This window comes from Lontra canadensis, unplaced genomic scaffold, assembly GCF_010015895.1.
Source record: "Lontra canadensis isolate GAN:19392208 unplaced genomic scaffold, GSC_riverotter_1.0 scaffold61, whole genome shotgun sequence".
Taxonomy (NCBI): domain Eukaryota; kingdom Metazoa; phylum Chordata; class Mammalia; order Carnivora; family Mustelidae; genus Lontra; species Lontra canadensis.
In genome coordinates this window covers 8,756,723-8,771,835 of record NW_022631055.1, presented here as the reverse complement: position 1 = coordinate 8,771,835, position 15,113 = coordinate 8,756,723, and the positions used below count along the sequence as shown (strand labels likewise).

General features: G+C 43.4%; 1 protein-coding gene across 4 annotated transcripts in view; it reads right to left on the bottom strand.

The window, feature by feature from the left end:
- CRACDL (CRACD like) overlaps positions 1 to 5,035 on the bottom strand; it is a 132,348-nt gene extending 127,313 nt beyond the window's left edge. For 2 of the 4 annotated variants that reach the window (XM_032877862.1, XM_032877867.1), the window contains exon 1: positions 3,609 to 3,870. The gene's annotated coding sequence lies outside the window, so the exon portion shown is untranslated. Of the gene's footprint in view, positions 1 to 3,608; positions 3,871 to 4,186; positions 4,401 to 4,670 lie in introns of those variants that run through there. The other 2 variants (XM_032877865.1, XM_032877863.1) reach the window with 2 other exon arrangements.
- Positions 5,036 to 15,113: the final 10,078 nt, after the last annotated feature.

Here is a 15,113-nt window from a genome sequence, read left to right as displayed (position 1 = left end):
ATAAATGGGGTGATAGTTTGAAAGACGCTAATCCACAGGAAACTGGTTTACTGGGCTGGACTAGGTAATGTGCAAGCCAAAAGCTAGTCTCTTCTCCCACCCACCACCAAATCTTCAAAGCTGCTCTTTCCCCATTTCCTCCCAGCCTGTCACTGGCATCTCCAGTGGGTCCTACAGCTTTCACATATTAGGAAGTCCAGCACACATAACCCAGGTCAGCCTGCCAGAAAGATGGAGAAGGGGGAGAGGAAGGGAACAACTTCTTTATTTTCCCAGTTTGTTCCTCCCTGACTCCTTCCCACACCCACCAGGATGCATCTGATTTTTCCCAGGGAACGGGGTGGGGGGGTGGATAATAGAAAAAGATGTTTTAATTCCCTCTGCATATCAAGAGGAGAGCTTAGAAGGGTTGATCCCAAAGTTTTATTCTAAGTCATAATGAAGAGAGGACAGAAGGTATGACCTAATGAAGACCGGCCCCACAAGTTAAAAAAAAAAAAAAAAAAGAAAGAAAGAAAGAAAAGAAAAAGCTCTCGGGGAACCTGGCTGGCTCCGTCAGTGGAGGAGCACGTAATTCCTGATCTCAGGGTGGTAAGTTTGAGTCCCACATTGCATGCAGAGATTACTTAAAAATAAAATCTTTAAAAATTTTTTTAAAAAGCTCTACTGGTACTGAGAAAAGAGGAACCTGGAGGGACAGAGTCCCTTCTCCCCCCTTCCCATGCACCTTGCCCAGAGAAGGGGTAGTAAGGGAAGAAAAATCTCTTGTAGGTTGAGGGGGACACAGAAAGCATGGGAAGTTTTCATCCTGCTTCCTACTGGGAACACTGGGGACAGCTTGGGACAGTGGAAATGGAAGCCTAGCATATAGTGCCTCCCAACCTGGGCAGGTTCTCATGTGCCCAGGAGAGACCTTGAAGAGAACCAGAGTGTGCAGAGCTCCAGACCAGATGCAGGAACCAGGTCCCAGCTGTGGCTTAGCCCAGGGAAACCCAGCCGGACCATCCTCTACAGACAGGGAAAAGAGGGGTGCCTGGGTGGCCCAGTGGGTTAAAGCCTCTGCCTTCGGCTTGGGTCGTGATCCTGGGGTCCTGGGATCGAGCCCCGTGTCGGGTTATCTGCTCGCCAGGGAGCCTTCTTCCCCACCTCTCTCTCAGTCTGCCTCTCTGCCCACCTGTGATTTCTGTCTGCTAAATAAATAAATAAAAATCTTAAAAAAAAACAAAAACAAAAACAAAAAAAACACACACACACAGGGAAAGGAGGCCCAGTTGTGAGGAGGGGAAACTCCCCAGAGGACAGCAAGAGGACCAGATGACTGGCAAGAGGCCACTCTCCCACACACCCTGATGTGACTACAACCTTCTCCTGGTAACCAGAGACCACCTGTGGGGAAAAGGGGCCCCCAACGGTTACCAACACAGACTGAGACACTGACTCACAAGGGACAAGCTGCTTTAAGCTAGTGACTGAGATAATACTACTTGACTTGGGCTCAGGAAAATTACAATCATGAATGAGGACTAAATATACCAAAAGGGAACCAAAGTCATTTTGTTTGCAGTAGCAAAATTAAGTTCATTTATAAAATGTTTTGCATAGTATGACCTGTGGCTGGTGAACTTCACCACTCCAAAATAAACCCTCAACAGGAAACATCTCTACTTTGGTTCAGCTGCTTCTGAAGGGTCTTTGTGCAACACAAGCAGAACTTAAGAGTGTCTGTGTATGGCAAGGCACAACCTCCACAGGAAAAGCAAGTGGTTGCAAGCTTGCAAGGCAAATCCAGGCCCCCAAGCCATCACAGAAAACTTACCCTCCAGGAGGGCCAGTGCCTTCACACACATTCTCTCATTGAACCCCGCCAGCATCCCTGTGAGCTGGCTATTATTACTCCCATTTTGTGGAATGGCAAACTGAGACTCAGCAGGATTCAGTGACTAGCTCAGATGACCAGGCTGAGGGGCCATACCAATAGAACAGCCACCCATCACTGTCCCTACATGGCTAGTCCTATGCAACAGCCCCATGCCATGCATAAGCTGTGCATCATCTATGGAGGGTCCACTTTTTAAAAAATTTTATAAATGAGGAAACTGATGCTTACAGAGGTTAAGAAACTGGACTCACAGGCAAGTTTAGAACTAGACTGAGGAAAGTGAGTCATGCACCTCAGGCACAATATTTAGGGGGATATCAAAAAACTCCCTAAGGTGAAACATTTTAATGCAATGTTTTAAAACATCAAATGAACACAAAATCTACATTGTTCTAAATATCACAATTTTGAATAAAGACAGGATTCATATTAGTGATTTTTCCTTTTGCCCCAGGCTCCAAAATGGCTCAGCACAGCACTAGGGCAGAGCAAGGAAACCAGCCACTTCAATCCTTCTCCACCAGCCCCCAAAGACAGGGATCCCAGATACCACTGCAGGGGCCCTCTCCAGATGCTTCCCCTCACTATTTTATAACCTCAAAGGGCTCTTAGGAGTGACCATCATGCTCCATAAATCCAGATGAGGGGGGGTGGCTGAGTTCCAGGTTGAAGACCAGAGGTCTTAAGAGATTTATTCCGTGGTCCCCAGCGTGTGTTATGTAAATGAAGGAAGCTTGCAGGCTTGAATAAGGGAGTAGGATATTTTAAGATACCAGCTTGAGAAGGTATGGGGTGGGCTCTGAAAGATCAAACAGCTGCTTGTCTCCCACTTGATAAATTTCCTGGCTCAAAATTAAGTGTTCGACAGTGACACGATGCCAGCTGTCAGCCTGTACCTACACAAGTCCAATTCAAACGGTGGCATTCCTTTTTCCTTGCATTTCAAAAGCCAAATGTTAGCTCCTTTGAGTAACTACCTATGCTCTGATCACTTGTTAACCTCAAATTAAAGCCCTACCTGATATGAAGCATCTATTCAAGATCTATTTTATCGATTAAAATTTGAACACTGTGGTGAGCATTGCATAACATATAGAACTGTCGAATCACTATGTTGCACACTGGAAACTAATATAACATTGCATGTCAACTATGATTAAAAAAAAAAATCACACCCCCTAATTTGAATATTTCTTAGATCAAACCCCAAATCGCTTACTGGTAGCTTGTAATAGAAACCTAAACCTATTTACAAACAAACCATTAACTAGAGCGTAAGAAAGACAGTTAATGAATTTGTCCACTAATCTCTCCTGCAACGGCCTTTAGAGACAGCAGGCACAAATACTTCGTACCCTAACAGTTCAAACCCGGCAAGACCGGCTTCCTGTTCCTGTATTTTCTTAAAGCTTGAAAAGCTTCACCTCACAATTCAAAGTTAAGTCCAGCAAAGTGAGTAAAGGAAAACTTCGGGCACTTGGGTGAGCGTGTCTGCTCCCCTCAGCCAGTGCCCGCCCTGCCCCAAGAGGGGGCCGCGGGGATCGCGCCCCCAACCCCCGGTCCGAGGGGCACCTGGCGGAGTGGGCTCTGTCCTGGCTGTCCCACACCTGACCTGACGTCGGGGCGCGCGCGACTCGGTCTGCGCCGCTCCCGCCCGGGTCTCCCCGCGCCACCCGGTCGTCGGCCCACGCACGCTTCGCCGCCAACCCGCTTCGAACCGCCCCGGTACCTGGCGCAGGAGCTTGGCGCGGGCTCGGCGAAGCGCAGGAGGGACACCGTCCGCAGGGTACGGGGTAGGCTTCTGCCGTGAGCGCGCGCGCCCGGCAGCCCCCGCCCGAAACCTCTCAGTCGCCCGCGCCGGAACGCTGAGGCCCGCGGCGCGACGCAGCAGGTGGCCGCTGGCCTCGCCACAGTCCGGGGCCGGGGCCGGAGAGCGGGGCGCGGGCGCGACCCTCGCGCGGACGGCCCTCTGCCTGCTTCGGCGCGCGCTCCCAGCGACAGGCGCGCCGGCTCTGCTCGGCTCGGCTCGGCTCGGCGGGGGCGGACGCCGCGCCGCTCCGCTCTGCTCGCCCGTGGCCGCCGCGCGCACCTCCCCCGCGGCGCGCCGCTTCTGCCGCAGCTGCCGCCGCCGAGTCGCCCCGGCGGCCGAGTCACGGCCAAAAGCTAGTGGGGAAAGACGCCGGCGGGCCCTCGCTGTCCCCGAGCGCCCGGCCGGGACCACTCCCCACCTTGAGGCTGCTCCCGCCGCCCTCCTTCGGCCGGCCCACGCGGAGGCGCTGTAGGGGTTCCCCTCCAGGCCACCCCTACCTTGGCGAGGTCGGGGTCCACCGGCGACCCCGACGGGCCTGGAGGACGAGGAGTCCACGCCCCGGCGGCCCGGCGCTCCTTGGAGGGGAGAGATTCCGCCCGACTCCAGGCTCAACCTTCCAGGTCACCAGGGGGCTTGGCGGGCGACGGTGCGAGGCCTGGGGCGCTCCGGATCCGCCTCGCTAAGCAGGCGGCCCGAGAGCCCGGGGCCGAAGGGAGTGGGCGCAGTGGGTGGGAAGTGTGCATTTTAATAAAAGTAAAAGTTGTTGTTGTTGTTGTTGTTGTTTTTATAACCGTGCGGGTCCGGAGCGTCTCCAGGCTAATTAGGGAAGCTGCCGCCCTGTGTTGAGGTGAATCATTGTTGTGATACCACAAGTGTGGGAAGAAAGGCTGCCGAAGACTTCTCAGGCTCGCTGCCCCCCCCCCTTTATTTTCTTTTAAAGACAGCCTGGTCCATTTAAGAAAATCGTCTTAGGAAACTTACTGGCCTCAGGTGGTCGCTCAGCTCATCAGCTGGAGAGTCCTCAGGGAAGCCTTGGTCGGCTGATTGCACAGCCCAGAACTATGTGCCCCCAAGAGCAAGGAGCTTTTCCGGCAGGGAGGGAAGATGAACGTGAGCTGCGTCCCCGCAGAGACAGAAGCCACGACAGCTTACACGCGAGAAAATTTCACGCTTCAGCTAGAAGAGATAAAGCTAATGTCGGAGAGTGTTACCCGACGTCCGGATTATCAGCGACATCGGCGGTGTTATGTGGTGACCACCCAGAATCTGCACCACATCCTAGGATGGTGGGTCTGATGATTTCTCCCTGCGGAGAACTGAGGACGGTGAGAAGCCAACATTTGCATAACTATCTGCCCCAGAACCTGGGTAAACCCTGGAAGGGGCTTTCTCCACCTCTGGCTTCAGACAGGATCAAAATCCTAAATAGAATAATCTGAGGCAGGGCGAAAAAAGGCTAAAGACAGATCCCATTTACCTGAGCATATAAACAGAAGTTTCCTTTAAAATTTTTAAATACCCATTTGGCACAAGCTGTTCACTTAAAAGCCCCCTTTGATGGTTAAGAGCTTTATAAATTCCTTTCATGAAAGGAATAAATTTATACTGGGAATCAGTCTACAGCCCCCAAGTTAATAACATGCGTTTGAAATGGACAGGTGACTCATCATTCTTAGAGACAATGACTTTGTTAGGTGTGTTTTCTCTTTTCAAAATCCTCAAACTAAACTGAACAACTACAAGTAAATCTACACACCCTTCTCTCACCTTGAGCCTCCGCTTCTTGCTATTCAGAAATCACATTTTTTTTGTTGTAACTACTAAATATTTATTGACTCTATAAGTAACCTTTTCACCTAAGAATTTTATTTGTTCCAGAATATCTTAAGCCTCTGGCTTTATTTGTGTGTGCTGTGGGTGGCTTTTAAAGTTACTGGCGGTTTTGAGAGAACAAAAACCAAAGTTCTTGGTGATTAGCTAAGGCTGAGAAAGAACATAGTGTCAATACCCAAAATAGAAAGTGGTAGGGAACTATGTGAATACGTTAGGAAAATGGGAAATTATCTGGCACCTGGTAGAGCAAGTCCATTTAAAAATGTCCCCCCTCCCGCTTGCCAGTCACTTCCACCTTCTTGCTGAGTCCTCCAGTCCCCAGGGCCCTGCCATGTGGCTCAAGAGAGCTCTTTCCCTTCTTAATGTTTCTTGGACCAAACCTTGAAGCTGGATTGAGAAAAGGATAAAAGGTTAGCAAGGCTTTGCTAAAGGTTCAAAGGAAATAGAGAACCATGTAGTTTCTGGAAGCCTGCACCGACAACCATAAAGTTAAGAGCAAGGGTTTCTTTTTTCCACCCCTCCCTCCCCCGGGCTCCAGAAAACCTCACAGCTATCCCTGAGAACCTCACTGATACAGCAAAAGAAAGAAGACTCTGCTGTTTCTAAGTATATTGAACTTCATCTGGGAACACATTTTTATCAAATGCTAGGCACTGTTCTAAACCATTTACAATTAATCGCTCATTTAAATCGTTCAGTCCCTAGAAGAACGCTGAGCTAAGATCAGGCATTACCCCTGTTCTCCAGATGAGGTTCTGTTATTATCTCCATGTTGTGGATGAGAAAACTCAGGCATGAAAATGGCAAGTAATGTGTGCACAGTCATGCAGGAAGTAGTGGCAGAACCCCCAGTCTGCACGCTTCGGCACTGAACAGGCTGCCTTTCTAAAAGTGGCAACTGATTCTGCAAACTCAAAACTGCCTTTCAGCTTAGAAAAGAAAGGAGAAGTGGCCCTTCCCACACTCAGGAAGAGGAATCCTTTGGGATATCAGAAAACCAGAGTATTTAAGTTCAGTGTTTTTATCCAAGGATTCTGCTCTTGGGTCCTCATTAGACACACAAACTGCCTGTCGTCTCTGGGTTCCAAAAATAGACCCCGTAGGCACAGGCATCCCTACCCAGGTAGAGAATTGAAATGAAGGATCAGCCAGGAACTACCTAGGAAAGAGCGAGGCCATTCTTCTTATGCCCAGGTGAGCCTTGGTGAGAGAGGTCAGATTGAACAGTGTCACAGTCAGAAGGCACATGAACCCTATTCCTGAGGGACTTTTTCCATAAACTGGCTATCCAACAGTATTCAGATCCAGCCACAGTCCCTCCCAACCTCCTCCAGTAATATGAATGACCATGTCATTTCCCTCTTTCAAAGCCCTTCTGTTGGTTTTCATCCAATTAGGAGAAAATCCAAATCCCTTAAGGGAGCCTGATCTGTTCCTCGCCGATCTCTTTCATGGGCTTCTTTCAGTACCACCATCCACTCACTGCACACCAGACTGGCCTTCTTCCAGTTACTAAACACTCCATCTTCTTCCCTGCCCTGGTGCCCTTGCCTGAGCAGCCCCCACTCCTGGAATACTTTGTTTCTGCCCGTCACCTTATCCTCACCTGACTTCATCTTACTAACTTCCTCTTATCCCTCAGGTTTTAGCTTAAATGTCACTTCCTTTGGTCTTTTTTCTTGACCTGTATTTCCCATTTGCACCTCCTCTTTAGAGTACATATCCTGCTTTGTAGGGGGTTATTTTTGGTTTCACACTGAGTGCTCCCAGCAGAGCATGACTTCAAGAGGGCAGAGACTTTATCTGTGTTGAGCATGATTGTTGCATATCCAGCACTTAGCAGAGTGCTTGTACATAGTAGTTGCTTGATAAATATCTCTTAATCCATCACTGTCACAACCTTGGATTGCTATATGTACCTCAAATGTATTAGTCTATGGTACCCACTCCCTCTTTCCAACTCTTCCCTACCCTGGTCTTGCTCTCCCAAACTTCTGCTCTTTCACCTTCTAGGGGCCTTCTGCTCCTTGCACTCTTGTCCTAAGAGTCATCTCTCCATAGCATCCATCCTTTGCAGTCCTGATCCTCATGAACATCACCCCAACTGATCCTCTGTACTCCCAGTGCCCCCCTCATCGCTTGGTCCTGAGTAAAATCACAGAACTATGCAGACCAAAGCCACAAAAATCTACAGTCTCCAGCCTTACTTGGGCCTTACTACCTTTAAACTTTCTCTGAAAAACAAGTAGGACAATACATAAAGTAAGTAAGAAGGAATAATTCCAACCTCAGAGGAATTGCTGTTGCCATTTGATTGTTTTTCCTTCCAGTTTTTCTTTTATAAAAAAGGCAATGGAGTTAGCCTGCAAATTCATTTGTCTTCTATGTAGTTGAGATGAAGCCAAATACATAACTTTGAGTTCTGATATTTTCAACTACATTGTACTACAAGTATATTCCATGGGATAACCAAGTCTCCATAAATATAAATCCTAATGACTGGCTAGTAGTCCATTATGTGCATATACCAATTGATTTTTACCATTTCCCTATTGCATTGCTTTCAATTTGAAGGTATTCTAAAACATTCTTTCACAAATAGCTGTGTACATAATTTGTCTGCATTTATAATTATATCCTTAGAAGTGATCCAGAGGAGGGATTCCTGAGTCAGTGGCTATGAATGAGTCTAGGAATCTGATTGAGTCAGAAGGTAGAAGAAGACCCAAAGGACACAACTAGACACTATTTTCATTTTTCTCTGGGCAGCTTCTTCCCCCATTCCCCACAGCAACTACTCCTAACTGCTCTCATGCAGCATGTGTTCTCAGTCCCCATCACACTCTTCTGAACTGATGATTTTGCTTCCTTCTTCAGAAAAAATTCAAGTTACTAGGGATGGAGATAGTTTTGTTAATCAACTGACTTTAAAATACAGAGATTTTCCTGGATTATTCAGGTGGTCCCAATGTAACCACGGAGGTGCTTAAAAAGGGAAGAGGGAGCAGAGAGATGATAGTATGAGAAGGACTCAAGTCAATATTGCTGATTCTGAAGGCATAGGGTGGGGCCACAAGTCAAGGACAGTGGGTAGATTTTAGAAGCTCAAAAAGACAATAGAATGGATTCACAAATCCTTCCAACACCTGGATTTTAGCTTAATGAGACACATATTAGAGTTCTGACCTCCAAAATTTTAATTAGTGTTGTTTTAAGCCACTAAATTTATGGTAATTTGTTACTGCAACAATAGGAAAGTAATACAAAATTTATCATGAAACTCCCTACCCTTATTCCTGGAAACTCCACTTCTCTATCCCTACTCAATGGCATCTACAGCAGAGTTCCCATTAAACATGCCTTGTATGAATTCCAGGTGAATAACTTTAATATTTTATTTATTCTATTTTTAAAGATATTTACTTACTTACTTACTTGAGAAAGAGAGAGAGAGAAAGAGCAGGAGCAGGAGGGGCAGAGAAAGAGGGAGAATCTCAAGCCAACTGCACTGAGCATAGAGACCAATAGGGCTCAATCCCATGTTCCTGAGATCACGACCTGAGCCCAAACCAAGAGTCAAATCCTTAATTGACTACTATCCAGGTGTCCCTAACTTTAATATTTTAAATGGAGGTTATTATTCAGACTGCTGTAATGGGATTCATTCAGACTCTTAGCTGAGACTCATCTAGGCTTTCCTACTTTCTTTTTTTAAAGTTTTTTTTTTTAAGTGGATCTTTTTTTTTAAGATTTCATTTATTTATTTGACAGAGAGAGATCACAAGTAGGCAGAGAGGCAGGCAGAGTGGGGGAAGCAGGCTCCCCACTGAGCAGAGAGCCCAATGAGGGCTGAGTCCCAGGACCCCAAGATCATGACCTGAGCCGAAGGCAGAGGCCCAACCCACTGAGCCACCCAGGCGCCCATCCTACTTTCTTTTTTGACAAATAGTCTGAAATTTTGGACCCTTGGGCAGCCATCTAAATACCTTTCAGGATTGTTCATAACAATATCTTCTGGTAACTCAAAAACATTTTTGATTTTAACTTGCCCAAATTTTGTAAGATTTATTTTTAGTTCTTCCCTCTTAAAGTGTTCATTATGACATCTAAGAATCATAGTTATGCTAGTTTTTAACACTAATAATGTAATTTTTCCATAAAACTCTTATTTTAACCTAACAAATATTTGTTTGTCCAATGGTATCTGCTTCCTGGACTGGGTATGAATCTAAAAGGTTATTTTGGAAAAATGCCCACGACAGTCCCCATTTTATGTTTATATGGAAGAATATTTTAAATAAGAGACATGAGAACTTAAGCTTATGAAGAAAAAGTCTAAACTGCTACTTTTCTTTTGGGCAGAGAGATAAAACAAGCATATATCTGATTTATGTGCTGGCCCACATAGCTCTTTTTGCAAATATGGCTTTAAACCAGCTAATCTTTTAAAAGTCTTTACACTGACTAATTTAGAACCAAGGAGAACAAATGTGGGAGTATAAATGTAAGGCACTGAATAAGAGTGATAATCTCTGCCAATGAACACACTGCTGTGTTTCTGAGTACCCAATGCAGTTCATGATTTTCATTTAGATGGAGCTTCCTGGAGCTTGTCTTGCCTCCCCAGCACGATTTGCTACGTGACTGAAATTCAGATTTGCAAGGTTAGATCTGTCCAGGATCTTACAGCTCATGTGCTTCAGCCTCATTGTTTGGGAGATCATGTAAGGCAACTAGCCACAGGTTATACATCGATGACGGAGCCACACCTCACACCTGCCTCTAAAGGAGGCTATATTATGCACCTGCCCACCCCTCATTCATTCTGTAGCTTCCTGAATCTCTGGTAATCACCAACAAAATTTGGACCTAAAGGTGATCATCTTAGTAGAACAAATTAGCAACATTATTCATTTGATAGATTATAAATAAAAATATAATATAAATGAGTATAAAAATCCAAATGTAGGGTTTTTTTTTTCCAATTACAGAAAGTTGTCAGTATTTGGGAAACTTATTATTTCCTTATTTTTGACAGGCCTATGAACAAAAACATGCTCATAAGGCAGTTGTTGGATACCTAAAACATATGCTCTCTTCTGGAAACTGCTGGAACTGTTCCCCCTTGTCTCTATCAGTGAAATGATATGACATCAAGGTGAAAGAACTAAGTGAATGTTTCCATAGCAAATGCTAACACTAAAAATAGTGTTTAGAATGAAAGTAGGATGAGGAATAATTTCTTCATTGTTTCCATGGAAAAACAGGAAAGTGGCAATGATGTATCCACTGACTGTTCCTATAATGCCTTAGGTAGATTTGGGGACTTCCTTAAAAGAAATAGAATGGCATCTACTGACAAAATAACTCTCAAAAAAGCTGTTAATCATTTCACAGACATCTCTATGATCTCTTCCCATTCTAAAAGTCTATGAGACTGATTTATTTCATGCATATATGGAAGTTTTTGTTGACTGTACTTTTATAGAAAAGTTTATTATTGCCTGATCCACATTCATTCGATGCAAAATTGCACAGGGTGTGCCAACCCTATGCAAAGTTATGATGTAGGTGAAGCTTGTTCTTGATGCACTTAGGATCCTCTTGCAGTTCAGAGACTTATTCTGCAGGTGTCCTACAGGTGCCTTAAACCAACATGGTAGTAAACCAGTCCCTTCAAAGATGTAAATGGCAAGTACTGACATACTATTTTCCTGTCTATATCTTCATTTAATAAGAGTATGTGTAATTTTTTAAAATCTTTGGAAGAAGAGGTCCTAGAAAAGGCATGCCTATTGGTAAAAAACACAAGACAGGGCGTTGGGGAAGAAGATGCTGGGGTGCAGGTCTCTGGTAACTTCCCACCACAACACTGAGCCCAATCTGCTTTTCCATGAGCTGGTCATACATCAAGCTTTAGTTTCAGACATATGTTGCTATTTAATACTCACAATCCACTTATAAAAGAAATATCTCCATTTCAGGAGTTAGGAAACTCAGAGGATTGCTGAAGTTCATAGAGCTAGTCATTGAAGTCAAATTCAGACCCAACCTGGTCTGAGTCTAAGGCACTTAGTATGGGTCCTGCCTCTCCTCCTCTCCATTATAAGGAGTTTGAAGAAATTCTGATAATTGGGTTAAGATAATTTGGTGGTTCTGAACTCAAGTGCTTGGTAGAAACTTAAATGTATTTCTTTCCAGCCTATGGGGCATAACTTTAAAACCAGTCAGCTGTGTGAGCTTCATATGGTGAAGCTGACCCCTGGGCTTCTCTCTCTGGGATTGCCTGAAGCCTAGGTATGCCACCCCCTTGTCTCCCATGGCTTTTCTTCCTCCTGTGGCCTGAGAACAGATTTAGCTAAACTAACACATTCCTGCTTACTCATACACAAACAGGCTATGGCTGAGGGAAGATCTGTGATTAAAGTCACTAATGAGATTTTGTGAGCCTCTCAGAACATGGCTCTGCAGTCTTTTTAGTTAAGCCATGATGCACAAATAGCACATTTCAGTATTCAGTGCTCCAAAGACATCTAAAAGTTGTGAATTTTATATCAACACAGATGACTTTATAGCTCAATTTTAAAACTTAAAGTTTTTAAAAGTTCACCCCAAATTTCTGCCCTTGAGCACAATGGTGTAAGAACGACCAGACTCAATAACTAAAAAACTGGAACAAAGATATAAAATAATTAAATTATTTAAATTTAAGTAAATTAAAAAATAATCACTCCTGTGAAGGACAGGCAGAAGAAATGTTGGACTTTTCAGTAGGGTTCTTTAAAGATTTTGCAGATAAAATTTATACATTTGAAGACCATGCCTCATTTGGGAATTTTAACTAGATATTTTCCCAGTGGTTAAACTAGTGATCTAAGAACCTACATGATCAACAGGCAGACCCCAAAGCAAATCTGTTTATTCCCGTCCAGTGGGCTCAAATATTATGATTGGACTGGAAAAAACTGGATGTAGTCACATGACAGTATGCCTTTCCATGAATTGCTGGCTAGACAGCAGTTTATAATTAATAAGTGAATTAAAATTATCCTCCTTGGTCTGTTCAGGAAGAGGTATTAGATGACCAGCTTATTTTTAGACACTTTAAAAGCTGTAAATCCAAGACTACTGCTTTGTTCTGCAGTTGAATTGGTATCTTATCTTTTCCTTCCCATTTCTGCAGACAGTTGGACTGTATGTGACAGCTTTTACATTGGATTGAAAGAATATATTATTTTCCATCCCATCCTTGCGTTTTAATTTTTAATATCAGATGAATTATTTTGATTTCCTCACATGATCTCCCTTATCTTTTATTTTATCTACAAATGTGTATATACTTTAAGATAGTAACCTCACAAAAAAGAAAAAGAAAAAGTCTTGGGAGCAATATGAATGGCTTTACTCTTCATACTTTGAAGGACGTCAACCCTACCTTGTTATTCCTTATTAAAATGAGTCTTATTAAAGAGTAAACCACCAACAATCCCAGGCCTCTTTGAAAGTATAAGACCATTTCTGAGCCCTTTAGTATTGAAGTGATTAGAGCAGAATGGGAATTCTCAAACAGATGACCATTTGTTTGTTTGTTTTTTTGTGCTACAAATGTGTGGCCTTCAGTGGGACAACACAAGGAGATATGCTATGCCTTCCTTCCAAAAATCTCCAAGATTCTCCCCTAAGAAAAGTAGGGGGAAATGCCCTCTCCATAGGATGAGTGGCACAACATAATAAACAAGGTCAAAAAGCATAAGAAGATGCTACCTAAATTGTGAAGGATAAAATAAATACAAGTGGGGGTGCCTGGGTGGCTCAGTGGGTTAAGCCTCTGCCTTCATCTCAGGTCATGATCTCAGGCTCCTGGGATTGAGCCCCGCATCGGGCTGTCTGCTCAATGGGGAGCCTGCTTCCCTTCTCTCTCTGCCTGCCTCTCTGCCTACTTGTGATCTCTCTCTGTGTCAAATAAATAAATACAATCTTTAAAAAAAGAACAATTCCTGAGATGCCATAGCCTTTTAAGAAAACTGAGGAAGCAGAAGACATTTCTAGCACACTGAAGAGTCAGAAGATTTCTATTTCAGAATACTGAAAAATAGCATCTCTATTATATCATATGCGAGAGCCTAAGAGATGATGCAAATGCATTAATATTACCATAAACTCTGTATTATACCGAGATAAAACTGGTTTAAATCCCGCTCAACAAAATACATATAAATAGGTAACAAGCAGATGATGGATTTTTTTCCTTGCATCATTGAAACAGGCCACAACGATTTAGGTATTTGTCATACCTAAGTAGACACCAGCTCTTCGACCATACACATAGTTAACATTACCTCAAAAAAGTGAAATAAACATAAAATATTAATTCTTCATTTCCTGAGGGACAAAAGCGGGGTATTTATACATTTTATCTTTTCTTATTTGTTGAAGCTTTATGAAATATGGTCTTCATTTTACTAAATGTGTGGGTATAAGATGCAAAATTTCCTCTAACTACAGAATAAAAATTTAAAACACAAAAAACTCCTGCACAGCAAAAGAACCCATTAACAAAATGAAAAGGCAACCTACTAAATGGAAGAAAATATTTGCAAATCATATCTGATGAGGCAATAGTATCAAAAATATATAAAGAACCCATACAACTTAGTAGCCAAAACCCCCAAACAATCCAATTAAAAAATGAGGAGAGGTTCTGAATAGATATTTTTCCAAAGAAGACATAGACATGGTCAATTTCTACTTAAAAAGGTGTTCAACATCACTAATCATCAAGTAAAATGCAAATCAAAACCAAAATGAGATACCGGCCCATACCCATTAGAACAGCTATTATCAAAAAGATAAAAGTGGTGCCTGGATAGCTCAGTCTGTTAAGGTCTCATCCCAGGATCCCGGGATGGAGCCCTGCAATGGGCTCCCTGCTCAATGGGGAGTCTGTTTCTCTCTCTACCCCCTGCCCATGCTCTCTCTCTCTTGCTTGCTCATGATCTCTCTAAAATAAATAAAATCTTAAAAAAGAACACAGGAAATAACAAGTGTTGATGAGGTTGTGGAGAAAAGGGAACCCTATGCATTGTTGGGAATGTAAATCCCACTGTGGAGAAGAATATAGAGGTTCCTCAAAAAATTAAAAATAACATTACATATGATCCCTCAATTCCACTTCTGGGTATTCACCCAAAGAAAATAAAAACACTAATTGAAAAAGAAATAAGCACCTCCATGTTCATTACAACATTATTTACAATAGCCGAGGTACAGAAACAACCTAAGTGTGCAATGCTAAATGAATTGATAAAGAAAACGTGGTGCGTATGTGTATATACATATGTTTGAATATTATTCAGCCATAAAGAAAGAGTTATATTTTGCCATTTGCTAACACAGATGAACTTCAAGGGCATTACAGTAAATAAAATAAGTCAGAGAAAGGATAAATACTCACTTATATGGGTTATCTTTAAAAAGAAAACACGTTCATAGATATAAGAAAAGATTAGTGGTTGCCAGAGATGAGGGGTGGAGTGTGGACAAAATGGGTGATGGGGTCAAAGAATATAAACTTTCAGTTATAAAGTAAAT